The sequence below is a fragment of the Copadichromis virginalis genome, linkage group LG17, assembly GCF_057382275.1.
Source record: "Copadichromis virginalis isolate Kocher_CV1m ecotype Utaka linkage group LG17, C_Virginalis_male_GT1.1, whole genome shotgun sequence".
NCBI lineage: Eukaryota > Metazoa > Chordata > Actinopteri > Cichliformes > Cichlidae > Copadichromis > Copadichromis virginalis.
In genome coordinates, this window is record NC_140634.1 from 29,132,821 (window position 1) to 29,152,731 (window position 19,911).

General features: G+C 38.6%; 1 protein-coding gene across 1 annotated transcript in view; it reads left to right on the plus strand.

Moving 5' to 3' along the window:
* The first annotated feature begins 7,670 nt into the window (after positions 1-7,670).
* atp2b1a (ATPase plasma membrane Ca2+ transporting 1a) overlaps positions 7,671-19,911 on the plus strand; it is a 152,702-nt gene continuing 140,461 nt past the window's right edge. The window contains exons 1-2 of the mRNA XM_085437802.1: positions 7,671-7,816; positions 7,943-8,019. The gene's annotated coding sequence lies outside the window, so the exon portion shown is untranslated. The remainder of the gene's footprint in view (positions 7,817-7,942; positions 8,020-19,911) is intronic.

The window sequence follows — 19,911 nt, forward strand, 5'->3', positions numbered from 1 at the left end:
TTGGGATGCAACTCAGTATTCTTCTTCTTCCAAACACGACGAGTTGAGTTTATACCAAAAAGTTCTACTTTGGTTTCATCTGACCACATGACATTCTCCCAATCCTCTGCTGTATCATCCATGTGCTCTCTGGCAAACTTCAGACGGGCCTGGACATGCACTGGCTTCAGCAGTGGAACACGTCTGGCACTGCGGGATTTGATTCCCTGCCGTTGTAGTGTGTTACTGATGGTGACCTTTGTTACTTTGGTCCCAGCTCTCTGCAGGTCATTCACCAGGTCCCCCCGTGTGGTTCTGGGATCTTTGCTCACCGTTCTCATGATCATTTTGACCCCACGGGATGAGATCTTGCGTGGAGCCCCAGATCGAGGGAGATTATCAGTGGTCTTGTATGTCTTCCATTTTCTGATGATTGCTCCCACAGTTGATTTTTTTCACACCAAGCTGCTTGCCTATTGTAGATTCACTCTTCCCAGTCTGGTGCAGGTCTACAATACTTTTCCTGGTGTCCTTCGAAAGCTCTTTGGTCTTGGCCATGGCGGAGTTTGGAGTCTGACTGTTTGAGGCTGTGGACAGGTGTCTTTTATACAGATGATGAGTTCAAACAGGTGCCATTCATACAGGTAACGAGTGGGGGACAGAAAAGCTTCTTACAGAAGACGTTACAGGTCTGTGAGAGCCAGAGATTTTCCTTGTTTGAGGTGACCAAATACTTATTTTCCACCCTGATTTACGAATAAATTCTTTACAAATCCTACCATGTGGATTCATGGATTTTTTTTTCACATTCTGTCTCTCACAGTTGAAGTGTACCTCTGGTGCAAATTACTGACCTCTGTCATCATTTTAGGTGGGGGAACTTGCACAATCGGTGGCTGACTAAATACTTTTTTGCCCCACTGTATGTGTCTTTGGAGGGCAGGGGGTAGTAACACGGAGCTCCCACACGTTGCATAAGCCGGTATTTGTGAAGGAAAGAAGCCTTCACCCTTACTCTCGCTGCAAATTATCTCACCTCTGTCATTAGCCAATCTTGTAAGTCGTACTCACTGCCAAGCTTGCTGCTAAAATGCTAATGAGGCCCATGCCTCACAATTACAAAACGCACGCAAAAATGCAGAAACACACACCTCCTCTATGTCACCCACTAGGGGTCAAAACAACCCCCATGCCGAGTCTAATTAAATGAATGGACAGGCTTCACTTTGGGTGCTGTTAATCTAAGGCATTATGTTAGATTTAATAAGACTTTAATTGGACTGAGCTTGTGCAACAGTAGCAGAATAGAAGGGAAAGAATGAGGGGTGAGGGAGCTGAGAGCTATTGGTTGGTCAGTTCACCACTCTGGTCTGAATTGATTGGCTGAGGCAAAAAATAGCACTCACTCACTTGAAAAGAAGGTGGGGGGTCTTAAAATTAAAGTAACTACTAATTAAAGTACCCTAACCCTGCATTGTTTCTCTTGGCCAGCTTAAGGTGACTTCTCTGACTGGACTTATAAAGGCCTGTGAGAAAATCACCCTACATCTCAGTTCATTTATGACCTCAGTGTACTCTTTCCTTCAAGTCCTATTTATCAAAGCAATACATTCATTTTGATGTTGACATTTCTCTTGTCTCTGTGTGTGTGTGTGTGTGTGTGTGTGTGTGTGCGTGCGTGCGCGCGCGCACGCGCGCGCATGTGTGTTTCAGTCCATCTATCTTCAACAATCTCAATGACACTTCATCCAGTCTATTTTAAATCTCTATCTCTCATGTAATATTAAATTTGAGATTGGTTTAGAGGTGGTCTCATTTTTTTTGTTTTTGTTTTTTTCCTCTGTTGCTATACAACAGTAGGTGACAAATGACTTCCTTGTTACTAGGCAAATATATCCTTGTGTGATAATGCCACGGTCATTTACATACATTGTAGTTACAGGACGAAGATATGAACCAAATAGAAAGAAACCTTTTTACAAAGTGGAACAAAAGGCCATAATATTAGTAGAAAACAGCAAAAAGTTATCTGGTTTGCACGTCTTTGAACACAGGCGGCTTACAACAAGAGATGATAAAGTGAAGTAAGCAACTGTCAGTCCACAACAAAAAGAGATGTCTCAGTTGGCAAGCCCCTGGAAAAGTCCACAGGACCTACAGGAGGCAAATGACTTTCACATAAGCTTGCAGCTGGATGAGCCGACTTAGCGAGCAGTAACCTCTGCAGAGGCTTCCCCAGTGCTCCAGAAGTAGCTGCAAAAATGCTCAAACTGCCTTCTGCTTTGAACAAAATGGCTGCCGAGAGTCTTGATCTGCATACTGTAACTCACAAATTTCAGACCGGTATCGTGCCGAAACCCCATTGAATGATGACGGCCGAGCCTCCAGATGCAATGCTCAAATCGCAGATCTTCAAAGTGATAGAAAAGGGAGACACCACTGTTAAGAAAGAAAGCTTCATGACACCCATGCAGGTGTGTCATGAAGTGGAATTTAATGCAAAGGTGTGTGACAACGACTAAAGGATTTGTGATCTAGAAAAAGATAAGGAATGCTTAAGCAGTTAAATGAACTGATTGCAACAAAAAAGAAGCGATCCTAGAAAGAGCTTTAACAAAAAAAAAAAGGGAAGCTGAATGTAGACGGAAGATCCCCCGAGTGGTTTAAAGCAGAATGCCTGGTGCCTGGTCTAAGAAGGCACAGGAAACTACAAAAATAAAGTTGCTCGGGCCCACCAGATGAAACAGATAAATGAGCAACTACACCAGCAGGTAAAAGGAAAAGTCCTTTCTCATTTCTCAGCACAAAGAGACGACAACAACAACACCACGGAGGTGGTAATAATGGAGGTTCAGGGATTCCAAAATAAGCAAAAAAGCCAATGGCAGCAAGTAAAGTCTCACTTACTAAAATCTCAAACTTTGCTGAAGAAGAAGCTTGACGAGAGGGATCCAACAAGAAATGAGATTGTGGACAAACTTATAAAATTACAACACATGATTGAGTAGGTATTTTTTTAAAAAGCATGGGAAAAGAGAAACTTCCAGCTTTTAAAAAGAATCTAATTCATTGCAAATTAATTTTATAGCACAGGTTCACAGCAACAATTGTCTCAAGGCACTTTAAATCCACTATCCCACAAGCACTCTTCTTCTTCCTTATTGTTTTTCTCCACCTCCCCCGCTCTCTAAACTCCCTCTTGTTCTTCCTTCATCTCCCTTCACCCTCATTCTTATCCCTCTTCTTATATCCTTCCTTTCATCCTACCTCTTTTGCCTCTCTGTATCACTAAGGGTGAGGAATATATACTATGGCTGTTTTCAGAGTTTCAAGCTTATGGAAGCTAGAGCATCTGAACAACAGCTGGTTGGATCACCATGACTCCATCAAGATGACTAACTTTCACTTAGTTTTTAAATCCAGCGCCATCATCATGTTAAAAGTTTAATTTGTTCTATACTTTAGTTCAGGATCACAGTCATACAGAGCTACGTCTCACCAGCTTCAGCTGTACATATTAGTTTTACAGCTGTGTGGTTGCCCTGTGATAACCCAGCTCCCCTGAGCAAAAGTAATTCATATCAAATTACAGCACCTTATCCACTTCATATTATCTGTTGTCATGATGTTGAGCTTCTGTTGAGCAATCTACTGATTTATTTTGTAATTCTCAGTCTGTTTAATCTGTTGTCACCTTTGCTTTTTGATTTAGTTTAATATGGATATTTTTTTCCAAGTGTCCTGGAAATCCTTAAAGTTGATACTATAATTAAGACCACCTTGTGATAACACTCTTTATTTTTCCATGTGAGCTCTGTCGTCTTGATCCTACTTCACCTTAAATGCATTCACCTTTTACATTCTCGGGATACTTGGGTGTTCACAGTAAGGTAGACAATAGATAAGTGTAAATAATGGCTTTTTTTTTTTTGTATAGTTTTTCATATTTATATCCTGTTCATACCCTGTACATAGCTTGTACTCACTACAGCCTGTACATACTTATAGTTATAGCATATTCATAACGTACTTCATACCGTGTACATTATAACATACCATAATAGACCCATTTCTGTAATATACTCACATATCTATATTATTGCTAATATATATTTGTAATATATCTATATCATGGCTAAAGCACTTCTGGATGGATGCAAACTGCCTTTCGTTGCCTTGTACCTGTACATGTGCAATGACAATAAAGTTGAATTCTATTCTATTCTTTTACAGTATTGCATTCACACTGCACTGCAATGCCTCATTAATGCTTCAAAATGTTTTTCAAATTACTCTGTAAGTTTACAACCGAGACAGTGTGGATAAATTTATCCCAAATCACAAAACCTCTGCCTTTTTCTATTGGAGAAAGAACCTATTTTTACAGCTTGTCCTATTTTAAATTTGTGAGACTCTGCTCAAACCCTGTTTTTGTGTGTGTGTGTGTGTGTGTGTGTGGGGGGGGGGGGGGGGGGTTAATGGTAAGGTACAAAACCTCAGACTTTAAGGTACAGTTCTTGTTTTGTTTTGGGGGTTTTTGTCGCTCAGAGATGGAGAGACTGAGACAAATTACATGTGACAAAGGTCCTAGTCTGGAATCAAACTGAGGACGTCACAGCCACATGATAGGTGCCTTTAGCCAGCACTGCCACCCACACAGGGGATTACTGCTAAAAAAAATAGATGTGGAGAGACTAAAAAAATTTCAGTTCAGCAAGGCTGGGGATGGTTGCTGACTTAATTTATGCTGATTAATCTGCAGGGCTGATAAACAAATCCCAGCGCTCAGTGACTCCTGCTTTGCAGAACAGCGGGATGATTCTCGTTAACAACACTTGTCATGTAGCCTTGTGTGTGTGTGTGTGTGTGTGTGTGTGTGTGTGTGTGTGTGTGTGTGTGTGTGTGTGTGTGTGCGTGTGTGTGTGTTTGTGGTGTTTGTTTCTTAATTTTTCATACTGTGCGTGATGGCATAAATAGACTCACAGCCATTGAGGCTGTCGTTTCAGGGATGCACGTTGTTTTGTGTGAGACAGAAGGAGGAAAAAAAATCCTGTTTGCATGCTGTTGCCAGGTAGAGCTCCACAGAGATTTGAGTGTGTGACTGCGCATGTATGTGTGTATTTTGGAAAAATTACTATGGGGGGTTGTGTATTTACTCTGCATGGCAAAATCATTTTGTTGACTGTGTGGAAAATCAATGGCATGTCTCTTTCTCTGCCCGCCTCTGCAGTGCCCAGAGGCGGGCCCCATCTTCCACATGGTGGCGCTCTTACTCAACCCCCGGTGTCCCTGACACTTGCTCCTGTTCTCACCTGATTGTCTCCTCTCTTCCACTTGTCTTTTCTCCACTACTATCTATCATGTCCTCTTGTGCTTCTCACTGTTTTCTCTCCTCTGTTGACAGAGGCTCAATGTCACACCATCTGCCGTGGCATGTTGCTGTGTTCGACTCTATGAGATGAAGTGTTTTATCAGTGCTGCTCCTGGCATGGATTTTGGCCTCGCTTGACTTGGCTGCACTGATCCCAATGACAGGCTCGCACTCGCATATTAAAAAAAAAAAAGTATGAGCACACGAGTTGGTACAGGGGGACTTTTCTCATTTGAACACTGAGAGAAATTAATTACATTTTAGTTTAGCCAAAAACTGACGGAGAGAAGTGAGTGGGGGTGGAGTGAAAAAGAAGTGAGCGAGTTGGTTGGTTAATTCTGTCTGAGCTGGAAGCCTCAGCCCCCAGTCAGAACATGGGGGCTTGTCTCTTCTAGTTCCAAAGAGCGCAGTGAAATGCCCTGTGGAGGAGACGCATGGGCAGCAACCACAGGAAAGTCAGTGTGATCAGCACTCACATGCCTTGGACAGGGGCGGGGGATTTTAATAAGGGTATTCAAATGTGTTTGTGTGTGTGATTTAGATGTCTGTGTGCATGCAGTTAGAAGAGAAGCAGTCTAGATTGGCTCTGATTAAACACATATCACAAACACATATACACAGATAGCCTACACACACTGTTATTTTTAACCACTGTCGCACTCTTTTCTCTCTTCAACCCCTGTGCTCTCACTCACTCTCTCTCCCTCTCCACAGCAAAGTGGAAGAACACTGGTTCATATGATTGTTTTTTGGACAAATGGCTCCACCGCCCATCTTCCTTTCTGTCAGGACATCACAGCTCCCCCCCCCAACACACACACACACTTCTTGCTCCAGTTGCCTGCAAGAGGTGTTAGAATGAAAGATGCAAGTTCATATAGATCAGCAGACAGAGCGAAATGGAGAAAGCAATCCATCACCCCCATCCTTTACATGTATCTCATTTTCTCTGTCCTGTACCGACTCTGATACACACACACCAAAGATATTGATACGTGTGCTTTCCAAAGCAGCCCTCATTGTTGTGAACATGGCTATTGAACATCGGCCATTAAGTATAATCAATCACGGTACTGTAACAGATACGCTCGGCCAAAGCGCAGCTTCCAGATATATGACTTTTTTTCTTGTATCTTTAGGTTGGAGTTCAGTTGTGTTGTTTATTCGCATGAGTATATGCATATTTTGACCATTGATCGACTGGTTTGTAAAGAAAACTGCAGATCCTGGTGGCTGGTCCTGTCTGTAAAGTGAATGAGGAAATTTTGCTATTTTGGTATTACTCTACCTTTTCTCGTGTAACATGATGTAAATTATAGATAAGAAACTGTATCAGGACATGGCCCTCTGATCAATGTGTTTGTGTGCTTATATATTACTAAAATTAACCGGTTCTTCAGCTTTTCAAGCACATGATCAAGCACAAGCAAACATACCTTTAGGCAAAGTATACACAGCACACAGAAAATGTTGTCCCTTTTAACTTAAAGTAATATAAATGACTCTATGAGTTATATGCAGCAAGACGTTACCCATCAAAATTAACTACTTGAAAAGCAGTTTGACAGGTTTAACTTTCAAAGCAACAATACTTTCATAAATGGTTAAGAATATAGTTGTTTTGAATTGTTTTTCCAATTTCTTCCAACTCAAAGTGCAACTTTAAAATCATTTTTGGAATTTTACACCGCTTCAAACGTTCACTAGTCACATGGTAGCAATTTCAGTGAGCCTTGATAATTGTTGGTACCAGAAGCACTGGTTTGAGGATTTCAGAAAATCCTGATCTACTGGGATTTTCCTGCACAGCCATCTCTAGGGTTTCCAGGGAAAATGAGAAAATATTCAGGGAGCAGCAGTTCTGTGGATGAAAACCAGAATTTAGCACTAATTTAAATAATAACAAAAAAATCAAATCTGAAAGAAACACAGGAGTATAAAAAGTATACTTAAAAAATAAATTCATTGTATACATTGTGTCATGGTTTTATTTTTTGTTGATGTTCTGGTCCGCTATGTGTTTATTATCCATACTCTTGGAACTGGAAAGTGGTTTCTCTGAAATGTAATCTTCCTGTTACACCACTATCACTTTTAAAAGTTTCCATAGATTAAAAATAAATAAATAAAAATGAAGTCACCCAGTAACCAAAGCCTAAACGAGCTACACTGGTATGTAGTCCTACAAATAGACTACCCCCCCCCCTCCCCCCAAAAAAACAAAACAAAACAAAACAAAACAAAACATGAAAGCCTCCTTTTGCTACCTTTCATAAGCTTTACATATACAGATTGTAGGGACTACTATGACTTTAAAAAGTCATTGTAAATTCACTGTAGCCTGACTTAATGTCTTGGAATTTAAACGGTTAATTAGCTAAACTCCAGCATTAGCTAGCATGCTACGTTTACCTTTTAGAGTAAATTTAAATGGAAGCAGCAGCAGAGGAGGCGATTAATGGTCTGGTAATACAGTTTTAGATTATAGACACATATTTAACTGTGTACTTTATATAGATTTATTATGCGCATTCTATTTCCTTCCAACTTTTGGTTTTTACAGAAAGCTAAAATGGATTTTTTTTCTTGCAGTTTTCATATTATTTGGTGCAAGATAAAGGGAGAGACAATGGAAATGAGGTAGATGAGAGAGAACAAGAACAGCTCAGGTGAGTGCAGCTGGGTTTCAATTACAGTGATTTTAAGTGTGCTATATTTAAGCTGATATGCTTTTAACATCTTCTTATGGAATAGCACATTGCTTTGAAAAGCAGCTTTTATCACATGAGAGCCACTTTACCTGGAGGGCTACAGTAAGCTGTAAAATGTGTGTTACAGGGTGTAATGTTTTAAAAAATGGTAATTCACTCAGTTTTCAGTATTTTAAAGGGAAATATCTTTAAATATTTTTTTCCAACTGAAACCTGTATTTTTCTGTAGAGAACAAGGTTGGCATTAGCTCGAGAAAAGCTGTTGCAAGACTTAATTTAGGTTAGTAGTGGTATATATCCGCAGTCACAGGATTAGATGGGTTGTATCAGTGTTGGCAATTTATACTGTGTGACCTGTGTTATTGTCTGTTAAACTATGTGTCTGTTTTGCCTTGCTGCTGCTCTATTTGTTTTTCCATTATGGTGTGTGCATTGTGCAGTGTTGCTATATGCTTCAGGCAATTAGGCGACAGCTTATCAAACTGCTAACATTATGTTGTCAATAATGTGCTAAAGTCTGGCTCGTTATTGACAGTTGGATGCATTGTATCCTGAGTGTAAAGGCTGGGTGTCTGTACGCAAATAAACTGTACAGTCGTGCATCTGTGAATGTGGAATTACCAGAACTATAGCTATTTCTCTATTGTTTGCTTATCACATATGGTCTATAGTCAGAGATATAGACAGTTATTTAACATTTTCAGCAATAACTCAGTACTGGCTTCAAATAATAAATAAGTATATAATGTAAGTGAATTTCCTGACTTTTAGTGAGCAGCTGTTTTTGAGACTTTCACAACAATTAAGAGGGACCATTAGGACCAGGCAGGTCCAACATCTCAACTGGGTTAAGGCCGCAACTGTAACTCTCAGTCTAAAACATGAGTTCTTCTCTTTCAAGCATTTAGCTATTGATTTACTGGTGGGTCATTGTCTTTTTTGAACCAACATTTGTTAAGATTATTTGTATGAAGTGCTTACCTGACATTCTTCTCTGCAATTGATTGCCATTCAGGCCCTCTAGAATCCCTCTACACCACTCAACTATCCTACGGTACTCTCCCAACCCCATGTCTTTAGCATGAACATCTGACTCCAGTTAGCTTTTGGAAAAGTTCTTACCTGTTTGATTAGTGTGGCTACATGGTGTAGTTAATACATTTGCTTTGCATGTGAAAGCTCAATTCGGGAGAGTTTGAAAGCTAGCTTGCTGCTGATGACCTGTCCCTTGGGAAATAAGGGAGCAACCTACTCTACCTAGGAGGTCAGACAACCCCCTTGTAGTCTGTGTAATCAAGCAGAAATTCTGGTATTTCCAAACAATTATCAACCTTTTTTTCTTTTTTTTGCGACTGGATATCATATTTTCAAGCAACCCCTTCACCTCACATTAACCCCGTAAACCATTCTTTGTATATTGTTATTGTACTGTGTTTTTAAGCATCCTCTCTTAAGCAGAGATGTGCATACAAAAATACACTCTAGCTGTCAGACAGAATATTGTTACATATAAGAAAGTGCGATCTCTCTGTCAGGGCATATTCTGGTTAAAAATGATTTTTATTCTTTGTACTGAGATCTTGACTTTTTATTTATTCATCTGAAAAATTCATTCTTTGATCTCGCACATTTTAAATTCTTTGTGTGAATATAGTATGATATTAGGATGACTAAGTCAAACTCAAGTTTAATCTGAGGATCGGTTTGCAAGTCCTAATTTTTTTAAACGTGCTTCCAATTTAAATGATTAGGGATATTTAAAAAAAATATTTACCATCCTGTTTTATGCAAAAATATATGTCAAACTTTATCAGGGAGTTACGTTCCAAAAATAACCCGCAATAGGTGAAATCCGCGAAGTAGCTAACTTTATTTTTTACAATTACTATGGATGTTTTAAGGCTGTAAAACCCCTCATTATACGCTTTATACACTTTTCTCAGACAGATTGGCTGTAGACCATTGTCAGTCAATCAGGATGCAGAACACAATGCGCTGGAAAAAAAACAAAAACAAAACAAAAGACCAGCATGCAAAATTACACCCAAAAAATCCGCGAAACAGCGAGGCCGCAAAAAGTGAACAGTGTTATAGCGAGGGACCACTGTGCTTTCTATTCATTGCTCAGCATAGAAACACAGAGAAAGGATGTAGCTTTCATTTCATTCAGTAATCAGCCCATAATTTTAAACAATAATTTCTTATTGTGAATTATTGTGAATTTGAAATTTGTGAATATTTTTGTATCTGTTTCTGTCTGTAATTCTGGATGCAAAAACCCATCATCACATTTATGATTTTGTTGTAAAACAGAAAATAGACAATGCTTTATTCAGGATGACCGTAAATCATCTACTAAGCTTATAAATCCAATAGCAAAGGTTTTACAGAGGTCCAGTCAGGAAGCCTTTTTCCAATAGACTTGTATAGGAACAGAATTCTTTTCACAACCAAAGGTATCAACCCGTGGTGGCTATTAAAAATACTGCATGTTTACAATACTTCGATGCCGGTTTCACTCTTCTGACCTGGTAACATCCATCTCTTATACTGTTGATGTTACTAAGCAAGCTAGCCATAGATGGAATTAGCTCTATAGTTCTGGACTGTGAAATGTCAAACAGTATAGTTAGATAATTAATCAAGTAGTAACATTTTTTGTCAGTTCATTAGAATGTCAAACATTAGACCAACTCCTTTGATTTAATGGTTAATTATTTTAAGTCAAATTTCAAGCACGAGGCTTTTGTAGTATCAGCATGTTTCCTACAACTCCCCAACTGTTACATGCTTTTGTCAAAACGTAATTTTACATAGTGTATATCGCCCTCTTACCAACACACACACACGCATACCAACATCCTTAGGGAGTCAGTTCTAAGTTTGGGGGCTGCTAAGTCGTGCCAAGAAACCCAATACCCCTCATTGTCCCTGGGATGCACTTCACATATGACATTTGAAGATGGTGCTCCAAGAGCGAGGCTTACGTCATTGTCGATATTGCCACCACTTATTCTTATCTACATAAATGTCTAGAGACAACAGTATTCTGTGTGTTATTTGAAAGTTTACTGTTTTTACAGTGTTTGACGCCGAAGAGAATCAGAAGGATGGGAGTACCTTACAGTGAACTCAGACTTCCTGACTATCTGGGGTGAGGTTGACACGGCTGGCTGCAGGGAGGGTGACATTTGTCCAAAATAACCATTGGCTATTGTGCTATATCCTGTAGCTATGAGACTGTAGCCAGGTGATGCTGCTTCAGATCTGCCCTTGTCAACTAAAAGCTCAAAGGTCACATCAGCACTTGTTAAAACCTGCATGTTTGCAGTCAGCCAAAGGTCAGTTGAGTGCTTAAACAATGAGTTTAAACACAGCATTTCAGCTAGACAAACAAAGTGCTTCAAAGGCACTACAAAAATGTAGATGATAATATATGCTAATTCAGACAAATTAGCTTTAAGAGACCTAAAATGTCCTGAACTTGGCTGCTTCCATGTATTATGATAGTATTTATTGTCTGCATACCATTATGGGATTTGGGAATTTATGTAAACACACCTCTGTTGATCTGTTAGCCACAATGCCAAAATTAATAAACATGAGAAGACATGGAGCACACTGGATCAGCTCTCTATCTGCAGCCCAGCAAACCCAGCTAAAATTTCCCCACTAGTGTTATTCCAGCTATCTTTCCCATCATTCATTCTTATTCAACTTCTCCCTTTTCCCCCTCATCTCAGTAGTGAGGAGATAAACATCATTAGACTTTGTTGGCTCCACATAATCTTACCTCATAGGGTTTGTTTATTGCTAATGGACAAAAATAAATGCATAACAAATAGCTGGCATTTTGCATCTGCAATTAAGCCTTGAGGTGAAAAATACAATTAAAAATAATTTACTCTACAGGTTCATTATATATTTGTAATGAGTGAGTTGTATAAGAGGTGTGCTTACAGCGTGATAACTAACTAAAAATGAACCTCCATGCACAGTTGATTTGCTGGTATTATATGCACAATTGTAGATTTGGAAAATACTGCATAAGTAAACATGGTTCATCGAGGAAATTCCTCAAATTCAAATCACAAAGTTACTTGACGTTTAATAGAAAGTCCTTGGATTAAACTAGATAAAATCCTAGATAAAACTCTTCTATAAAGGTTCTATTTTTTATAAGCCCACCATCCCAGGACTCTTGGCTTTACAATTCTGAAAGCAAGCATCCTAGTTAGATGGCTGAACCACCTGAATTGACTCCTTTCAGTGTGGAGGCGTAGCAGCTCTACTCTGAGATTTTTCTAGATGACTGAGCTCTGCAACCCAACTCTGTGGGACAGCACAGCCTCCCCTCAGAGAAAGCTCATATCTTGCTTGTATGTGCGATTTCTTCTTCTTTCAGTCACTCATAACCATAGGTGAAGACAGGAATGTTGATCAGTAATTCGACAGCTTTTCTTTTCATATTCAGCTCGGACAGATGAAGTGTTCCCATTTCTGCCAGAGCTGTGCCAATCCATCTTTCAATCTCCTGCTCATCTCTTCCTTCACAAGATCCTGAGATACTTAAACAGCCCCACTTGGGGCAGCAACTCACCTCTACACCCCTTTCTGGCTCAGAACCATGGCCTCAGACTTGGAGTTACTAATTCTCATTTCCACAGCTTCACGCTTGCTCTTCACACTTTACACCTCACAACTGCCCCAATGTGAGCTTGAGGTCATTGGCTAATGAAGCCAAAAGAACCATATTATACACTTCATGCAAAAGCAAAGAGGTGATCATGAGGCCACAGACAAGACTCGCCACCCTTTGGCAATGACTATAAATTCTTTCCATGAAAGCAATGAACAGATCAGCGACAAAAAGGCATCCCTGAGTCCAACTGTGCATGAGTCTCACTTACTGATGGCAATGCAGGCCACAGTTGTACAGGGAACGAAAGGGGCCAGACACCCCATACTCCCTAAAGGCCCTGCAAGCACATCCTAATAGATGTTTGAATGCACTTGTCACATACCTAAACTAGTTGGGCAAACACCCACAAATGAAAACTATATTAAGATATATTTTAACTGACGCTTTACAAGACTTTCTCTGGAGGTTAGGGAATCCAAGACAATTTATAATATGCAACACAGAGTAATCGGTACATTGTATTGACTTATCTTTTTCCTTATCTTTTTAATTGGTTATTTCTTGGTTTACTGCTGCATTCTTTCATGATACCAGGTTTTTTCATGCACTTGTTTGAATCTACTTTTTCATTGAAAACATCATCTTATTTAATTAGCACAATGCTGATGTTAATTAAAAATATGCCGTTAGTTCTTTAATGTATTAGCCAGCACCAGTGGAATTCTTACAAAGCTATTTTAATAATTATATTTAGAGCACATTTATAATATTATGCTTATCAATAGGCAATGTTATTACCCAACACAGTCATATATGATCAAAATAGAGTGCCTGAATAAAATAATGAATTTATTAAAATGGGAAATAAATTAATAACTGAATACATACATACTTAAGCAATTAAGTGTACAGTTTAATTGATTACAATGTGAATGAATTTTAATTTTAAAAACATAGTTAAATAATTTCACTATTTAATTAAATAATTCATTCTTCTGCAGTCCATTGTAAAATAATTTAAATTGTTACTGCAACTTATCAGCAGGCCCTAATGTGTGGTTTAATACCCTGCACACCAAGTCAAGACAAATCGATTTCAGATAATGGATTGATCATTATCACAGTCAGTTGGTGGTATTGTGGACTTGGGGAAGCCAGGTATTACAGAATATATTTTGAAAAAAATCATACTTAATACTGTTTTAAATACTGTTTCTGTGTCATCAAATGCACTATTTTTACTTGACAACATAGTGATGTAATCTTAAGATATCTGGTTGACTTGTCAAGATAGAACCAGTTGGCTTGCCTCACCAGCTATTAGCTGACCAGGTGGTCAGAGTTCATACCCACTGAGAACAGCCTGATAGCAGCAAGCTGTTTTCAAAACCCTCACTGACCTTTACCTTTCCTTGGAAGGTAAATATGATGTGATGTTTGGGTATATTTCAATGTTTTATTTGTTTGCAAGCAAGATTTGGCTACACTATCCCAAGCACCAGCTGTCTGTTTTAAGTTTTGGAAGTCTACTAGAATTTTTAAAAATGGCGTTTTGTTTTTTTTTTTTCTTTAATGAGCACTTATACATATATCACATTTTTAAGAGAGATCTACTGTACATTTTTTTGATTAACCCTTGTATGGTGTTCGGGTCTGTGAGACCCGTGTTCAGTTTTTTTTCAAAAGAAAAATTAAACAATTAATTATTTTTTTCACGTGTAAATGTGTTGTGTCTTTCCACTCACTCCACTTGATTATAACTGATTTATTTATAACATTTTATATAAAAGAAAAACGAGAAGCACATTAATTCATAAATGTGATCTAACAAAGGTAAAGGGAAAAAATTAACCATGTTTGCTGTTCATATGTCTTGTAATTGGGATGAAGTAAACATCTGTTGAGTAATTTAACATAAAATTGTTTGATAGTGTTAATTTGGAAAGCCAAAACTCTAGCGGGTCCACCAGACCCATGAACACTGGCTGAGTAACAAAAATATGAACACCACACAAGGGTTAATCAGTAATATTTAACTCAGTATATTGGGATACAATTTTTCTTGCCAAAAATGTAAAAGAATACATGTAATTAGGTCTGTTATGTGCTATTTTCATTGTAAATAATAATTATGAGGGTTAAAAATCACTAAAGTAGACATGGCCCAGAATTGGTGTCATCATGTACTAAAACAACTAATGTGAAATGTATTACTTAGTTACGTATTTGAAAATGTATTTATTTATTTTATCCTGTTTTTTAAAAAAAAAAAAAAAAAAAAAAAAAAAAAGTTTTTTGCTTTAGTTATTTCATTTGGGAAGTTTTAGGACTCCACACTGAACACTAACACTTTTTTATTTACTGTACTACAATTTGTCGTGAGTGACAAATGTTTGTGTTTGCCGTCATAGGCATTCATTAGCATATTTTCTTACAGATTACTTTTACATTTTCAAGACTGAGCTGCTGAGGGTACCTTACCGAGGGTACTGTACAAAATATACAAAGGAGTATTTAGGACCACACTAAGGAAACAAAATATATAAAGTCGGAATTTTAAGATTAAAGTACAAAATGCTTTGTTTAGAAGAGTTAGTGAAACTGATTGATCAGCCGTCTTGTGATACAACATACATCCTCCTAATTGCACAAGGCTGTAACCATCCATAACACTAGCCTCTTTCCATTACAAATCATTTCCTTTTGTACAATCCACTCTTCCAAGATCAGATACAGCCTTCTGTACCATCTTTACAACATCCTAAAAAATGCTCAGCTCAAGCTTCTGTTACAGTGGCTGCATCTTTTATTTACAGTCTGTGGGTTATAATAGTTCCTCGGTTTGAAAGGACTATTTGCCTGCCAGGGGATGTGATGGTTCGTCTGACTGTTTGGGACAGAGTCTCCCGTAACGGAAGGCTCAGTGTCTAAATGAGTGTTTCGATGTGGAAGGATAGCGCTCTGTGCTGTTGATAGAATCAAAAACACTCAACTGCCTACTGAGACAAACAACTAGGCAAACAAGGCACTTGTGAGTCATTGTTCACTTGATGACAGAAAACAATGGCAGCATGTAATCATGGATCAATTTGTGTTTACTAGAAAGTAGGACGGAGGACGAAAATACAGCTTCTTAAAATTTGTCACATACCCGGTGTGAGCACCTGTCAATCAGTGCCATGCAGCCGAGAGTGGTGCTGTTACCATGGCGACGGTACACTTATTTTGAATAGCCCATTCCATCATTTTCTTGTAAAGCAATACTTCTATTTTTATTTTGTTGCCTGGCATCTGCAATTTTCAGTGGCGTCAGAATTTTGATGTCACCAAATTCACTTCCAGACAATTTTTCCATAGTAATTACAGACGAGACAACAACCCACGATTATAAAAAACACGACTTTAGAGTAGAGAGAAGAAAAAAGACATGCTTGTGGTTAAGCCTTCTCTTGACCAACACAAAGTTTTTCTGTATCTAAATACATGTCCTATTTATGTCACTTGATATGCTGTTGTTTGTTCTCCTTCGAAGGGAAAAAACAGGCAGCAGTAGTTAAATCTAATATATGTTAGCCTAAAGCATACTGTAAAAGACTGCTCCATACTGGTTTCTGAGTAACAACGGTTTATTTTGTCTTCATTTGCAAAGATACGCACACCAGTGTATCAATGTACAGCACCAATAAAGCAGGATCACAGAACTCTGTTGGGTTTTTTCCCATCTTTTTTTTTTTTTAATCTGTCATGCGCGTCATGTCCTTCAGCATATCCACTTATGAATTTCCATGCAGATGACAGACACTTTGTGAAAAACCTCCCCAAGGGAGACTTGTTTGCTGAAACTCGACGTTGTGAGCTGACTAAATGCCCTTGAAACAGAAAGAAGTCAACACTGGTTTGTATTCACATATGGGATATTCACCTGGATTAACCCAGGTGGATTATTTAAAAAAAACAAAAAAAAACATGAACACACAATTGCTGCATTCCCTTTAAAGGAGACTGAATGTGTTGCATTAAGGCTAAAGCTTTACAAAGACCTCTGTTGAAAAGGCAGTGCATAATCGAGTGACGGCAGCAGAGCCTAAAAAAGAAGCTCGCTTTATTATTTGCCAAGGTAGCATCTTTTCATCGTGGAAGAGAAGCAGTATGCCCTCCAGAGGGTCAGGACTAATATGCTGCTCAATCTTTATTAGGAAAATAGCTTTCACTCATTCTCTGAATGCCAGGGTCATGATAAAGCGTGGTTTGAATAAATGCAAGAAGCCTGATTTACTGTCCTAAATTCAGGCATATGGCACTTTCAAAAGGCATACAATGCCTTATGCTGCAGGAAGTCTTTGGCCTCCCTAAGGAATGTAATTATAAACCCTTCCAACTCTCCTGAATGTGCCTCACAAAAACAGCATCACTTTCAAAGTGTCCCTTTCTTTCTTTGTGATATGTTGTAACTTTTAAATCAAAAGGCAAAATCAATGGGCATTTTTCCTTGATTGGCATAAAAGCCAGTGCTGATATAACAAAACCAGCTTTCTGCTCATCATTCAGCTCCCAAATCAATTTAATGCTGTCTTACATGTGATTCAGTGCTGGCTTCACTGAATATTGTGTGCTATCTGTGGGAAACAAAGTGCCCCTCTGAGGAAGCATCCCCCTTTGTCTCTAAAGGCATTATCTCAAGTGCAGTTACAAATACATTTGGGTATGTATACTAGACACCAGAGGTGGGACCAAGTCATTGTTTTGCAAGTCTCAAGTAAGTCTCAAGTCTTTATCCTCAAGTCTCAAGTCAAGTCTCAAGTAATGTCAGGCAAGTCAGAGTCGAGTCTCAAGTCACTGGTGTAAAAGTCCGAGTCAAGTCACAAGTCTGAAACTTTGAATTTCAAGTCCTTTCGAGTCTTTAAAAAAAAAAATGAAAAAAGAATGTTGCAGTTATGCTAAATGTAAATATTAGACCATGTAATTTTAAAATCTGTGTTTTTCTCAAAACATGACAAAATAGTGAACTTAGAAAATATACACAAATTGTGAAATTGCACCTCTATAAAATGCAGCTCAATTAAACCTAGCTCCAAGAATAATTTTCACCGACAGTTCTGAGATAAGCTGCATGTTATTCTTGGATGCGGTTGTAGGACCGGCTTTAAAATCGCATGACAAAAATATCATACACATTAAAAAAAACTGTATCACCAACGTAGCCTGGACAACATTTGCTAGTTAGATGAAGTCAGCTATCTCATCGTAGCATATTTATATGCATATTTATAATTATACGGTTCTTGGAGTGAGTGCACACACTCATGAAGTTTAGTAACTTCAGGTCACTGCAACAAGCCCAGGTACAGTTTACCGACGGATGGGTGCAGGACCTTGAAATGCACCGTGTAGAACGAAAGACCATCGTACGTATCATAAGTTTACCAGTCTCACAAATTGTCTTCATAAATACACATTCATTAACCGTTTATTAATAGGACCTTTGAGCTCAATGGTAATTAATTAGCAGTGGAAATAATTTCTGGTACGCGTTACAGAAATGTAGCAGTGACAATAATACTGTATGCTGTAATCGTACTGGGCAATTAGTGATACAAAAAACCTGTTTTATCCTGTGAATAAAAGTATATGTTTTTGTCAATGTACCATAATAACAGAAGCGAAACGCAATATTGTGTCAGGACAATTCACTATTTATGCACAATAAATAAAGGAGCATAGCGCGACAATTTCTGTTCAGCGCCAGACTTGCTTGTAACCTATATCACCAATTATGTTATGAAAATGACGTATTAACTACTAAAAAACACTGACCTTCGTGTAAATGCTTGGAGCAGACTAACCTGTGAGCTGGAGTGTTCTGGGATGTTATATTTGGTCTTTGAATGGCTGCAATCCAGGCCATCCGTGGCTCTTTGTTACTTCGGAAACATGGCTGAACAATTTCTCTTCAACGACGTAATCCGATAACAACCAATCTCTTTACCCGTCGGCTTCCCGTGGCTGTCATGCGACCGGCTATTGCAGTTAATAATACAACGGCTTCTTGACATTTTTGTGTTTCTTTTTATCGCTGTGTGACTGCTTTCAATTGAAAGCCTGCGTGCGCTAGTACCTCTTGCCATGAGTTCCCAGAATCCTTTGCGGTTTACCCCTGAATGACGTCACATTTTCAATCTCTATATAATATGCATGTTAAATTCAATTAAATTTCAAGTAAACCGGTTCAAGTCCAATTCAAGTCCCAGGTCATTGGTGTAAAAGTCCAAGTCAAGTCACAAGTCTTAGAACATTTTTTCAAGTCAAGTCTAAAGTCATAAAATTAATGACTCGAGTCTGACTCGAGTCCAAGTCATGTGACTCGAGTCCACACCTCTGCTAGACACACACACTTGCACAACTGCAATTAATCTTTCAAGATTGCAAGTGTAGTCTGGAGGCTTGCCTCCCAAGAGAGCTCCACACTTATTAAAGAACAGAAAAGAGAATAGTTTCATCTCAGAGGGAGATGACAAAATCCCACTACAGACATGAACATTCACACAGCAACAAGCACTTACCCCCAATTTCACTTTTTAATCATCTTCCTCATTACCATATGCAAATAAGCAGCATGTATTAACATCTGCGGTGGCTAATGACTGGGCTGTTTAGAAAGATTGGTTTGGATTGAACTCACAGCGCTTCGCTTGCTCGGGGTTCTGTGGGACAGTCAGCTGAGTCCATGGGGAGTATTGTTGGAAAAGATGGATTACAGTTTTTTTATAAGCATGATTATTTTCTCATACTGCTTAGAGAGATATCGCAGTGAATTACTGTGAAGTGACGGATAGAATCATATCATGCACCTCTCCTCAATAAAAGCCAGTAAGGAGTGGATCATCTTAAACAGATTTGGATAAATAAATCAATAAATCCTTGGTTTTAAGCCCCATTTTCTTCTTTTTTTTCCCCCTTCCCCTAAAAAATGATTGATGAGTGTTGTCATATAGAGTTGTCCTTTAGTTTCTAGGTAGTGACAGTTTTGGGGGGTTCTGTTGGGTTTAGATCAGGTGACAGAACCAGTGACGAATGTCCCAGTTAGTTTTTTTTAATTTTTGCTTTGAGAAACTCCTGGGTTTCTTTTGCACTATGCTTTAGGTCCACTTGCACTGTGAAGCACCCTCAATTGAGTTTCGCAGATATGACGGAAAATGAGTATACTGCTT